The 15,229-nt window shown below is 35.7% G+C and overlaps 2 pseudogenes; both read right to left on the bottom strand.

The window, feature by feature from the left end:
- Positions 1 to 1,835: 1,835 nt before the first annotated feature.
- On the bottom strand, positions 1,836 to 5,116 carry LOC133045255 (olfactory receptor 5D13-like; annotated as a pseudogene).
- Positions 5,117 to 8,954: 3,838 nt separating this feature from the next.
- Positions 8,955 to 11,298, bottom strand: LOC133045254 (olfactory receptor 5D13-like; annotated as a pseudogene).
- Positions 11,299 to 15,229: the final 3,931 nt, after the last annotated feature.

Below are 15,229 nucleotides of genomic sequence, written 5' to 3'. Positions count from 1 at the left end.
CTAATTATTATGAATTTAGTCAAAATTTTTCATCTCTTTTCATCTTTTACTCATCTGGCAAGTATTCACTGAAGGCCAAACATATTTCTAGGTAATGTTTTAGGCATTAGAGATATAAGATGCAATAATAAAACCAGAAATTTCTTCTCTCTTGGAGTGTATATAGGGAGAAGGAAATAAGAGACAAATACATTGTTGCATGTATTAAACATATCATCTATTTCTAGGAAAAAATATAAATCAATAAATCAAGTTAAGGGAATAATGAGTGATTATCTCATTATATTAGGTTTTCAGAAAAGAACTTTCTTGGAAGGTGATAGTTGAATAGGCACATACATGATTTCTTTGTATTATTATTATTAGTGCTAAATATTCTGGAGTCTATTAACTCCCTTACAAGGTGTTTCATGCTTTTGTATTTCAAGTATTATGTCAGTGAGTATATAAGTATGTATACTGTATGTCAATGAGTTCAGCATGAGAATTAGCATGGTTTAAAAGAGACTCTACTTGAACAATTATTTATGAGAATTTGGAACTGAGAATACTATAGAGGGGCTTCCCAGGTGGCTCTAGGGTAAGGTACCTGCCGGAGACATAAGCAACTCGGGTTCAGTCCCTGTGTCCAGAAGATGCCCTGGAGGAGGGCATGATGACCCACTCCAATATTCTTGTGTTGAGAATCCCATGGGCCGAGGAGACTGGCAGCTACAGTTCAGGGTCTCAAAGAGTCACACGAGTGAAGTGACTTAGCACACAGCAAGCACATACTATAGACAGAAAGGATGATGATGTGTGGGTGGCACAAGTAGACAGGACTCTGTGATGCCCACAGATAGAAATTATCTTTGAAATAGTGACTGAAGTGAAAGCTAGGAAATGGTGACTTTGAGCTTTTTAAATTCATTGAATTGGCTAAAGTAAAACAAGATCCAAAAGGGCAACAGAATATGCATATCAATTATGTTAACTATGATGGACTCACAGTAGGCAATACAACTTAAAGGATGAGTGCAAAAAATAGTCTATGCTCAGCAGTAGCATCAGCCAGAAGGATGGAACACAGCTTCTGGGGCACAACAGCTATGTAAAGTGCAGGATTACAAACAGCCAGGAAGCAGTTATGTACCAACAATACTAAAAATGAGGTGTTTTTTTTTTTTTTTTTAAAGAATTGTGTGTGGTTTAGGAGGAAAGAGAGAGAAGTGAAATTCACACATCCTCTTTCCCTGTGTGTCTCTGTGTATCTTTTTCTGTTTCTTAAAAGGACACACATTGGATTTTGGGTCCACTTTAAGCTCATCTTGACTCTTACCTTAATTACATCTGCAAAGATCTTATTTTCAAATAAGGTGACATTCTGAGTTCTGGGTGACATGGATATTTGGGGGACAATATTCATCCACATCACTTCCATGGTGGCTCAGAAGGTAAAGAATCTCCCTGAAATGCAGGAAACACAGGTTCAAACCCTAGGTCAGGAAGATCCCCTGGAGAAGGCAATGGCTACCCACTATATTATTCTTTCCTGGAGAGTTCCATTGACAGAGGAACCTGGCAAGCTATAGTCCATGGGGTGGCTAAGAGTCAGACATGACTGAACAACTCACATTTTCACTTTTCATACACCCACAACACACATCATTTTACACATGATATACAGTTATTTTATTTGACATTGAACTGAAGAGAAACTAAAAGATGAAATAGCCAATTTACGACTCTAAATTTATGATCTAGTGAGCTGACTACATAATTTGAGTCATCATCTCTACAAGAAGATTTAATCAACAGTACATAATAGATCAAATTTCTTTTGGACATACAGATCTTCAACTAAATTGTATTAAGTGATTAATTGATTTCCTGACACTCTCTTTCACATCTTTGTTCCTGAGACTATAGATCAGAGGGTTCAGCATGGGACTCACCACTGTACAAAATACAGAACGTACTTTGACCATGAGCCATGAGTTTTTGGAGCTGGGTACACAATAAAGGAACAGGACAGTCCCATGGAACATGGTGATGGTGGTCAAAAGGAGGGAGGGCACAAGTAGAGAAGGCTTTTTGGCGAATCCCAGCAGAAGGCATTTTTATGATAGTGACAAAAATGGAAATATAAGTAGTGAGGACAGTTACCGGGCTGCTCACCTCATTGCATTTGGCAATGGCAAAATAGAGCACTTGGCTGATGAAGGGGTCAGAGCAGGAGACAGAGACAATGACAGAGTGCTCACAGGGGAAATTATTTATGATGTTAGACCCACAGAAGGATAATGTCTGGAGAAAATAGGTGAGTGTCAGGGAAGAGACTACACCCCACGTGTAGGGACAGGCCACTAACGATGCACAGAGCTTTGGGGACATGGCCACTGTGTAGAGAGTGGAGGCTTACAAACGGCCACAAGTCGGTCATAGGCCATCACTGCCAACAAGAATGCCTCTGCCACTACAAACATACAAGCTGAGAAGAATTGCATGATGCATCCCGTGAAAGGGATGGTTCTGTCTTCCACAACCAAATCTCCAAGAGTTTGGGTGTAACTGTAGTGGAATAGTAGAAATCAACAAAGGGCAAGTGACTGAGAAAAAAGCACATGGGGCTGTGGAGTTTGGGACTGATCCTGATGATGGTGATCATGCCCAGTTTCCCCACCACGGTGACTGCATAGATGGTGAGGAAAACCAGGAACAAGGGAACCTGGAGGTCGGGATATTCTGAGAAGCCTAAGAGGGTGGCTTAGGCTTAGCCTAAGTGGCTTAGCCACTCTCTTAGCCTAAGAGAGTGGTTCTGGCACTCTGATTTCCTTCAGCAAACCACATAATTGTTGTTGGAGAAAATCTGAAATAGTGATAATAAAATGATAACAATGATGATAGTCCATGGATATCATATTTATTTTGTGTCAGACATCATGTTAAAATATTGGTACATTAGTTTTGAGCACTAAATAAGATTTATGAATTTCAAAACAAGCAGTTTCATATTTTACAAAAGGAAATGGAAGCATATATGAGTTAAAAAACTTGTTTGAATTAACACAGCCTGCTGGTGATGAGTTAGGTTTGAAGTGACCATGAGTGACAGAAATTGAATTTAGTTTAGAGTCAGAGAGAAATATTTTCTATAATGTCATAGAAAAAACATGTTTTTCACAGTTCCATCATTCTCAAGGTCTGTGCTGTGTAATGGGAGTAACATAACAATAAATGAAAACATAGCACTCAAATTTATTTTAAAAAGCAGGAGGAGTAATATTTTTAGAGGCAGTAATACTTCTATCATTATGTTCAAACTGAAGATCATCGAAAAGGCAGAGGTCATGAGTCACCACAAGAATTTTCACATTTTGAAAAACATAAATGGACATTGAGGGAAATAAAGCTCTATCTTCAAGTTTTCCAGTGATTCCAGTTTGCTGCTAAGATTATTAACTTGTGTTCAATGCAGCCACCTGGTAAAGTAATGGAGCTGTATTATAATTTGTGGTACCCTCACTTTTGTTTTCTTTCCTATTTCACTATTTATCATTTGTCTCACATAGTGAGTGCCACTGATGCTCTCAACATAGTCTTTTAAATTATTTGATCAATATCTCTTAACTTGCTATCAATATTTTCAATCTAATAAATTTATTAGGAATATTATAGCATTAAATGCTTATAGAATATCTGAATTATAGAGTAGCTTAAAATATATTTTGCTCAACTCTTCCATATTCTATACTGTTTCTCAAGAAAATCTGATAATACAGTAATAAACACAAAGTTACATTATGACCCACTAAACTTCTGGTGACAGGAATATTGAGTTTGATTAAAACCACAGGTGAAAAAAAATAAAAATAAAAAAAAACACAGGTGATAATCTTGCCTTGAGTTATACAATTATTTGTATACATTATTTTGAGAAAGCAAAAGCATCTTGTACTGATAAGCAGTTTATAGCAACAGAAGTATATTTATTTAGCAAATATTTTAAAATAAGTTAACCAATAACAAGCACACATCTGAAATACTCAGATTAATAAAGGGACTATTAGTTCAACTCTCATAAACACAGATGCAATTTTAGTTTTGTCTGACCATGTGAAGGGAGAAATAATTCATTATTTCTTGAATAGCTTTGTGGTACTTTTGACACTCAAAAAATGTATTTCCTATATGCAGAAAAGGGAATGGTTGGGGAGTGGAAAAGAGTTAGTGACAGACAGAATGAAGCACTGGCACAGACTGGCACAATGAAAGAAGCAAGGAGTTGGAAACGTAGATTTAAATTCAGTTGCAAGCTTTGGCATTCACTGTATGATCTTTGGTGATTCACTCAGATTTTATGAGCCTCAACTTCTTTATCAGTAATAGTGACATGATAATGTATATTTTATAGATGTATAAATATTAAGTTAGGAAATGACATTAATATAATTAGTACAAAGTCTGATAGTTGTGGAGTTTTCCCACCCTCATCCCTTTTAATTCTTAATACTCTGAATAACTGGTATTATTTTTAAACACATATTATTTTAAACAATCTAAGAAACAGGTCAAGGTCCAAATTTGGCAGCAACAAAAATGCAGGAAGAATAGCTCAACTTTTTTTTTTCTGAATTTCCTCTTGGCCCTGTTCATGTTAATTCATCAATCACTATCCTTCAATAAATTGTCTCTGTTTCCCCTTTGTTTTCTCTTTATTATCTGACTCTTACTAATCATCCAATTTTAATCTCATGGTCACCTAGGTTTAACCAACTTCCCTGTAGTGGTGCTACCCTGAACTGTGAGAAAATTAATTTCTTCTTGATTACTTTATCTGTTATGACAGTTTCTGTCTCTTAAAAACTTTAATTTCTCCCTATCAACTAATTTATCAAGTCTAAATTTCTCTGCTCAGTTTTACATAAAGCCTTATCCTAGCTATATTCTTCAATTTTCAACCTTCTTTAATCAAGTCACTATTCTTATAATATAATGCCTGTAATTTCCTCTTTTATTAGATACTGATGCAGTGATGAACAATATACAAAATATTTCATGAAAATTACTATCATAAGGACACTTTTCCTTTTCACTTCAACCATATTTCCTATACCCTTGACATACCTGCAGACATTACTGTCAGAAAAATGGAATTGTATATTATGGTGTTCATTATTATTATCTACATATGATTGTTACCTTCTTTCAACTCAGTTTTGAGGTGTTGAGGAATTCTCAGGCATTATAATATTTTTAAAAATTTCATTGTGACTATTCTGCTAAGCACAATGTGGATATCCTCAGAGCAAAAATCAGGATGATACCCCAGTGAAGGAGGAGGAGATCAAAGCTCAGCCTTCAGGAAAATCGACTCAAGAGACATCACCACACAAAGACTGACAAAGAGCGTCCACTGCTTTAGAGGTTTCAGGATCTCAGAGTTCCCCAAAGGAGAGAAAAGAAACACGATAGAACATTCCACCTGAAACCAACTCACCTGAAGATCCTGTTTCTACTATTAATTGTCTCCAGGGGAGTTCCCACTCTGAATTCAAATATCATGTAAAATATTAAGGAGTTGGTTAATGTAGCAGGAGCCCACAAAAATTTAATGGGGCTGGAATATAATTCTTTCTTAATATCCAGGAAAACTCAGAGAAAGGAAGAGACAGAGAGAGAGATTTGGAAGCTGAATCTGATTCCTATGAACAAAATGTAGGGCTTATGTATGCTTCCATGACCTTGGGGATTTAGACCCCAGAAAGTATTTCTTGAGCTATTTCTTTTTATACCCCACATCCAGAAATTAGCTGGAATGCTTTTCTATGTGGCAATTTGCAAGAAGGTAATTTCTTCTAAATCACTGGAGATAGTGCCTCAATAGCCTCTTTCATGGATTTCTTTAAAAAATAATTATAGAAAAATACATGAACTGAATAAAAAAGCATGGTGACTACAGTAAAATCCAAAATGAAAGATAAATAAGCTAATCTTTCAGAGATATTAATAACTGCTATTATATTTATTTACTGTATGATTTTTCTGTCCCATTCTGTGTATGAAATGCCATGTGTTTTGAGATGTGTGAACAACATAACTTGGTCTCTGGTTTTATTGCCTAACCTAAATGAATATTGTTGTCTGCAGAAACAATGATATTCTTTATTGAAACTAAATTGTCTTTCCTTCTAAATATGAGCTAAACACACTTCCAAGCTTATATTAATACAATTAAATCATATAATCTCTTAAAAATGCTGAATGCATCTTGGTGATGAATGGTGAATGTTTAAATCTCTAAAACCTCTGAGTATCAGTCAATCCACTGGTTTCACTACACTGAAATGCCACACAATTAGATCCACTGACTTGCCTGGTGGCTCAGCGGTAAAAAACAAGTTGCCCGAAATGCAGGAGATGTAGGTTCTATCCTTGAGGTCGGGGAGAAACCCCGGAGAAGGAAATGGCTGCCCCCTCCAGCATTCTTGCCTGGGAAATACATTCGACAGAAGAGCCTGGTGGGCTGCCATCCATGTATTTGCAGAAGATTTGGACATAGCTTACTGGCTAAACAACAACAACAAATGCTTTCCCTAGGCTCCTGACAACCTGACTAATGCTTGCCAGACTCTACCAGGAAGCCATAACACACCAGAGGCTGTTTCCCATCAGGCACAGAATTATTGTACATAGTGTGATGTTAATCCAAAATCCCACAAGTCATCATGGCTATTCTTTCACTGAGATAAGTTTGAGGTCCACAATGCATCTTCCCCCATTTCTGACACCTCTGTACCCTGGACTAACTTTTGAGCCAATATCTACACTCTAGCCACCCAGAGTTAGCAACCTTGTTGGATATTAGTTTTCCATGCTGTACAACAAATTGCCCACCAACTTAGAGATTTCAACTTCTATCACAGTTTCTATAGCATAATAGTCTGGGAAGTGTTTGAATAACTTTATAAGATACTGCTAAAGTATTTTCAAAGTTATTTAACCTTGTATTCTTATTTGAAATGCATAAGCATTCAAGTTGTCCCACATTTTCACCAAGATTTGAAACTCTTATTCATATTAGCTATTCTAAATAGAGTACAGTAGTTTCTCTTTGTGGTTTAAGTTGTAACTTTAATAAGAATGTCATTGATGACTAATGATGCTTAGTATTTTTTCATGTGTTTATAGATGGTTTGTGTGTTTTGTTTTGTCAAATGTGTGCTCAGATAGTTCATCAAACCTTTAAGTGTTTTTTTTTTCTTGTTGTTTTGACTATAAAGACTTCCTGTATGTTTTATATAGAAATAATTGATCAAATATAAGTTTTGCAAATATTTACTCACAGTCTATAGCTTATATTTTCATTTTATTAATGGTGTCATTTATGATTAAAAGACTTTTATCAAATATTTTTAATGGTAATGGAGTTCCTTTTATTGTTTTTTAAAGATCCATAATTTTTATGTTCTTTCAAAAAACTCTCACCCCAAGTTTTGAAAGATATTTTGTTTTATGCTAAATTTTTTAGTTTTGATTTTTATGTCTACATCTATGATTCATTCATCTATGACTTCTTGGAAGGAAAACCATGACGAACCTAGACAGTGTATTAAAACGTACAGACATAACTTTGCTGACAAAGCTATGTTTTTTTTTCAGTAGTCACGCTTAGGTGTGAGGGTTGGGCCATAAAGAAGGCTGAGTGACAAAGAATTGTTACTTTTGAATTGTGGTGCTAGAGAAGACTCTTGAGAGTCCCTTGGATAGCAAGGGGATCAAAACAGTCAATCCCAAAGGAGATCAACCATGAATAGTCATTGGAAGAACTGATGTTGAAGCTGAAGCTCCAATACTTTGGCCATCAGGTGAGAAGAGCTGACTCTTTGGAAAAGATCCTGATGTTGGGAAAGATTGAGGACAGATGAAGGGGGCAACAGAGGATGAGATTGTTGAATAGCATCACTGACTCAATGGACATGAGTTTGAGCAAACTCTGGGAGATGGTGAAGGCTAGAGAAGCCTGGTGAGCTGCAATCCATGGGGTGGCAAAGAGTTGGAAACAACTTAGTGACTGAACAACAGCAACGATTCATTTCATTTCATTCATGTTAATAGTTGTGTATGCTCTGAAATAAAAATTAGAGCTTATTCCTCCATGTGGATACTCTATTATCTCAGCCTTCTTTATAGAAAATTATAATTTCTCTATTGAATTATAATAACAGGTATTTTTGAAATTTAAATTACCAGAGACACTTGAGTCCATTTTGGTACCCTATTAGTCTAGTATTCTATTGCCTTGATTACTGGAAAAGCTTTTGTAATAAAATAAGGATATGAACATGGGGAAAGTAGAATGATATTTTAATTTTGTTTGCTGGTCAGCAGGCTATACATTTCATGAATAGAAATTGACTTCCACCATTTATTATGCAATGATTAGCAAATGATTCTTTATAAGCTACAATATGCTGAAACATTTGCTTAAGCCAGCTCTGGAGTATGATTATTAGTCTAGGGACTTATGTTTGACTTGCACATATCTGATGAGCTGAGAGTAAGTTTTTCTTTGGAAGGGAAAGTTGCTCAGTCATGTAGAACTCTTTGAGACCCCTTTGGAATTCTCCAGGCCAGAATACTGGAGTGGGTAGCCTTTCCCATCTCCAGGGGATCTTCCCAATCCAGGGATCAACCCAGGTCTCTAGCATTGCAGGTGGGTTCTTTACCTTCTGAGCCACAAGGGAAGCCATTTCTTTGGAAACACACATATAAAATTATACTATATATGGTAAAGAATTCATAAAGCAATTGTATTCCAATAATAAAATAAAATAAAGTAATTAATTAATAAATCACTGAAAAGTTTTGTTCAACAAGACATTTTTATTATCAATAGCAAAACACATGAAGTAAAATTGCTTTTCATGGGCTGTGAACTCTAACTGATGGTACCTAATTGTTTTCAGAATGTACTAGTTTGAACCCTAAAAAAATAATAAAGAAACAGGGTTACCAGGGGCCAAAGTGGGAACAAAATCTAATACATTTCATCAGGCTCTCTTCTCCCTGCTGACTCCAGGTGTCTTCTTTTCTAGATTGCTGTCATGCGTGCCTAAACACTAGTCTAAGACAACATTTGGTCATTGTATGATTAGCATAATTGTGTTATTGGTTGATTACTCATATTTTATTGCTATTGTGTGTTCAGTTGATTAGTTCTTGGAGTCCACATTGCCCTCCTGTCTTTAATTTTCCCAGACTTGTGTTTTGAAAAGGGAATCATAAACAGTTTAATGCCTTCTTTGCATGAAACTTGAACTTTCTCCTTAGTCATCTTTCTTATGATGTTCATGCCAACTGGCTAAGGCAGAAAAAAAATAGCTTATTTCACCCTGTACCCATAAACTTTTAATAAATTTGAATTCACTCAAAAGCAATTTACAAATATTACAAAAAACAGTCAAAAATTTTGTTTGTTTTGGTTTACATGTGGTTTAGAGCTATTTTACTAAACATTGATGTATGCAACAATCAATAATCAACTATCAATAAAAAGTTATCCTGCCATAGGTATATTAACTAAAAGCTTATTTATTAAAAGATTTGAATCATCAATTTCACTACAAGAATTGAACAATCTGTAGCATAGTAAATCAGCTTTTTTTCAGAAATAGAATAATGAGTCTAAGAATATTAGGTGGCATGACAAAGTGACTTTGTGAAAACTAATCTTGTGAGTGTATTTTTTACTTCTTTGTTCCTCAAGCTGTTGATAAAGGGTTCAGCATAGGAATCACTGTTGTGTAAAACACAGAAGTCACTTTAACTGTGAGCCAAGAAGTTTTTGGATTAGGAATGCAGTAAAGGAAAAGGATGGTTCCATGGAAGATGCTGATGGCTGTCAGGTGGGAAGCACAGGTGGAGAAGGTTTTCCAGCACGCACTTGCAGAGGGCATCCTCATAACAGTGATAAAAATGAATATATAGGACATCAGAGTAATCATCAGGCTGCTCGCCTCATTGAATATGGCAATAATAGAACATAACATCTAACTGATATAGGGATCTGAGCAGGAGACAGAAACAATTACAGAGTGGTCACAGATAAAATTATTTATGGTGCTAGACTTGCAATAGGATAATGCAAGAAGAAAGTATGTGAGTGTCATGGAGCACACTACACCCCATGAGTAAGAGCCAGGCACCAGGAGAGCACAGCGCTTCGGAGACATCGCAGGGGCATAGAGCAAGGGGCTGCAGACTGCCACGAAGCGGTCATAGGCCATCGCTGCTAACATGAACGTTTCTGCTACACCAAATAGGCGAGCGAAACAAAATTGCACAATGCAACCAGAGAAAGAAATGGTTCTGTCCTCCACAATCACATTCTCTAACAGTTTGGGTGTAACTACAGCAGAAAAACAGAAATTGACAAAGGACAAGTGACTAAGAGAAAAGTACATGATCATGTGGAGTTTTGAATTGATCTTGATGATTATGATCATGTCTAAATTCCCTACCATGGTGACCATGTAGACAGAAAAGGAAACAAGGAAAAATGGGACCTGAAGTTCTGGATATTCTGAAAAATGCAGGAGAATAAATGTGGGTATGATACTCTGATTTCCTTCTGATAGCAGAATGATTACTGTTGAACAAAGGACCAAACATTATTCCTGAAAAATAGAAATGAATAGAAAAGAGAAACAGAGAAGGCAGAAGCTTCATATGTTTCTGGGGAGTTGGTATATATTCTCCAGGTATGGTCCTCAAACCAGCAGCAGCAGGGACACCTAAGAATATGTCAGGGATGAAAATTCTAAAGCCCCATCTCCAACTTCCTGAATCAAAAACTCTGGAATGGAGCCCACAATTTGTGATTTATCCAACCCTCCAGGTGATTTCTGATGCATGATAAATTATGACAACCGCTAAAATACAGACTATTCATTCTATCATTTAAAATTTAGCCCTTAGCTAGTATTTTCAATATACAACTAAAATGTAAATTTGGAACACAAAACAAATTGTAAATCTCAAAACTTTGAGACGCCAAAAAGAAGCAGAGTACTTTGTTATGGTTCTAACAGTTACACTAAGGATCATGGAGATCACATGATATGTAAAAGGTGCCATATAAATCTTAGTATATATTTTTTTAATATTCTAGTCATATTAAAGAATTAAGCACCCATAAAGTTTGTGAATTGTCATACATCTTAAGTTGTAACTAGTTCATGCCTTCTATCTTGTGCTTAAATTAGTTATAGAATCTTATTCATGAAATAATCATGTACCTTCCATCAAAACCTCCATTAAGGTTATAGTGCCTCCTGGGATAATTTTTGGGCTTTTTATATTGACATTTTGTTTAACATTGATTCATTCATTAATGACGCTAATTAACTTTTATTAATTATTTTTAAATGTGATTTTAGATCATCTATTTTAATATAAAAGACTTCCACAATGGCTTAACAGTAAAGGATCCACCTTCAATGTAGGAGGCACAGGTTCGATTCCTCAGTGGGGAAGATTCCCTGGAGAAGGAAATGGCAACCCACCCCAGTATTGCTGTGGGCCTTTCTGGTGGCTGAGTCAGTAAATAATCTACCTGTAATGCAGAAGACCACCTGCAATGCAGGAGACCTGAGTTCAATCCCTAGGTTGGGAAGATCCCCTGGAGAAGGAGATGGCAACCCACTCCAGTATGACTTAGCAGCTAAACTTTTTTGATATATATCTAAAATTATAAGTGAGTGTTAGTTGCTCTCTTATGTCTGACTCTGAAAACCCACAGACTGTAGCCCATTGGGTTTCTCTGTCCATGTGATTCTCCAGGTAAGAATACTGGAGTGGATTGCCATTCCCTTCTACAGGGGATTTTCCCAACTCAGAGATCAAACCCAGGTTTACTGCAGACAGATTCTTTATCACCTCAGCCACCAATATGTGGTTAAATATATCATATAAAGTATATATAATATTATGAGAAAGAGAAAGATATAATTATATTTACCAACAATAATTTTATGCAAAATGCTTTCAAAGACAATGAAAATTACATATTTTCTCTACCAATGAGTAAATCTCTGCTATGATGAGGCAAACTTGGACAAGATGGGGAAGCAAGAGCTGCAATGCCTTAAAATGAATGACCCCGAGACACAGACATAAAACTTCAGTAAAACTAGATGGATGGTCTGTTTCATCTTAGTTTTGTCTAGATCAAGTATCAGGCTACAGACCCAGCTCCATGAAGACCTGCTTGATATCCACTACAAACAACCCTAGAAATAAATAATGTGCCATCAGAATATTTTTTTTCCAATAGCAAGTGGTACTGGGCAGATACATTGTAAATGCCCATTATTGTTCAGATTATTTTAATAAATGACTCTCCTTTGACACTTGAAAATATTAGCAACACCTTGGTATATTAGGAAGACTGGAACCACTGTTTTAGTTTATTGATGCAATACTCACACCAATAACAAAATAGACTGAAAGATTGATTTGGTGTTCAACCTTAGCAATTTTAAATGATTTTGGAGAAAATCAGTGGATTAATGGTAGGTTTGTATTCAAATTGGAACTAGGTTTATGGAATTACAGAATTCTGTGTATTTTTGCAATTTCCCTATTGCTCATTGCTGCCAGTTTCAGTAATACAAATCTTAATTGTCAAAACCACTTCATGCCATATTAGTGCAAACTGAAATGTCTCTGATCATAGAAAGGAATCCTCTATAGTTTGTGAAATAATCTATATGAGCTGTAGCTCCATCTTTTCCACTTAATTTGAAAGATACAGAAAGTAACATAAACTGACCTTAAACCACATGTTCTTGATTAATTTACTGAGAATTTATTTTTTGGATTAATTAATCTCAGGTATATTTCTTCTCAATATTCAAACCTTCTTTAAGATATTAAAAGAATTTAGGCTTGCAAAATTGATAATATATTTCAATGAGCATGCCAACAAAATGGCATTTTATTTCTAGGGACATTAGACGTATCAAAAAACACAAAGAAAAATTTAAATGCTGAATTCACAGTCTAAATTCTGCGAAGCCCTGGGACTTATATTTCCCCCCATGACCATGAATATATGAAGTACACAGAATTGTAATTGGAGTATTACTCAGTTCAGTTCAGTTCAGTTCAGTCACTCAGTCGTGTCCAACTCCTTGCCACCCCATGAACTGCAGCATGCCAGGCCTCCCTGTCCATCACGAATTCCTAGAGTTCACCCAAACCCATCCAACCATCCAACCATCTCATCCTCTGTTGTCCCCTTCTCCTCCTGCCCTCAATCTTTCCCAGCATCAGGGTCTTTTAAAATGAGTCAACTCTTCACATGAGGTGGCCAAAGTATTGGCGCTTCAGCCTCAACATCAGTCCTTCCAATGAACACTCAGGACTGATCTCCCTCAGGATGGACTGGTTGGATCTTCTTGCAGTCCAAGGGACTCTCAAGAGTCACCTCCAACACCACAGTCCAAAAGCATCAATTCTTTGGCGCTCAACTTTCTTTATAGTTCAACTCTTACATCCATACATGACCACTGGAAAAACCTTGACTAGACGGACCTTTGTTGGCAAAGTAATGTCTCTGCTTTTCAATATTCTGTCTGGGTTGGTCATAACTTTCCTTCCAAGGAGTAAACATCTTTTAAAATCATGGCTACAAACACCATCTGCAGTGATTTTGGAGCCCAGAAAAATAAAGTCAGCCACTGAGTATTACTCAGTGGGCCACAAACCATGTAATTAGTAAAAACACTGTCTCTTGTGTCATTTCAGTAGATTCATTTTCTTCTAAATCATTAAAGATAATTACACCACCACATCTATCACATTAATTACTATTTTGACATTGAACTTTTGAAATAATAAGTATTCACCTAATAAACATGAAATGTAGACTTTGAAATATGAAAAAATATAGAAATAATTGTTATTAACATCATTTCAAATCCAGTTTTCAAGTTTAGAGTAGAGAAACTTGGCCAGCTCTGCATTAAGCAAAAGATAAAGGTAGTCTTCTCCAGTGATGTAATGTGGATATCATTCACCCCTAATATGATGTCATGAGAAAAGCTTCACCTCTGTGATAAAACCATATTGAAAATCTACAATTCCAGTTTAATGTAACAGAATCATTAGGTAAACCCATATCCAGAAACATTCTTTAGGATACCTCACCAATATTCCTTAGAATTGTCAAAGTCAAGAAAAAACAAGAAAGGAGTCAAACACTGTTTCAGACCAGAGGATACTGAGGAGATGTGAAAACTAATGCAATATGGTACCCTGGATTACATCTCAGAAAGAAAGGAGTGTATTAGTGGGAAAAAACAAACCGGATGGAATCCAAATAAAATTTAAATTTTAGTCATCATAACATACCATTAATTCTTTCTTATATTTTATTTTACTGTGGTAAGAACACAATATGAGATCTACCCTCTTAAGATATTATTCAGTGTACAATACAGTACTGTTGACTACACATATCATTTTGTACAGTACAACTGTGTGTGTCTTGCTAAACTGAAACTTCTTAACCATTGATTTGTAAATTCCTGCTTCCCTCTCCACTAGCTTCTGGTAACTATTATTCCACTCCTTGATTCTGATATATTATACAAGTTGAATCATGCAGTATTTGTCATTCAATGACTGACATTTTAATATAGCATAATGTCCTCAAGTTTCATCCATGTAGTCACATATTACACAATTTCCTTCTTTATAAAGATCAGATTGTATTCTACTGTTTACATATGCACCACATTATTTTATCCGACTATCTGTCTATAGACATTTCAGTTGTTTCCACACCCTGGTTATTGTGAATGGTTCTACAGTGAATGTGGGAATGCTAACATATTTTTGAAAGCTTGATCTCAAATTTTTAGGATAATACCCATAAGCAGGATTTCTGGATCATGTACAATTCAATTTTCAACTTAATAAAAAACCTCTAGACCATTTTCCATAGCAGCTGCAACATTTTGCATTCCCACTAACAATGTACAGTGAGGTGTGATGAAAACTCTGAAATATCTTTGCAACTTATTTTTTAAATTAAAAATTATATAATTTATTGTTAAAATGTCATCATCAATTAGTAGTCCCATTTTATTGTATCTCCAATACTACAACCAGCTCTGCTTTATGCCAACATACTATCAATTCTGAACTGAAAAAGTGTAAATGTAATAAGTAGCTCTCAGTA

The sequence above is a fragment of the Dama dama genome, chromosome 23 (genome assembly GCF_033118175.1).
Source record: "Dama dama isolate Ldn47 chromosome 23, ASM3311817v1, whole genome shotgun sequence".
Taxonomy (NCBI): Eukaryota; Metazoa; Chordata; class Mammalia; order Artiodactyla; family Cervidae; genus Dama; species Dama dama.
The sequence above is the reverse complement of the archived record's forward strand: the minus strand, read 5'-3'. Positions and strand labels throughout refer to the sequence as shown.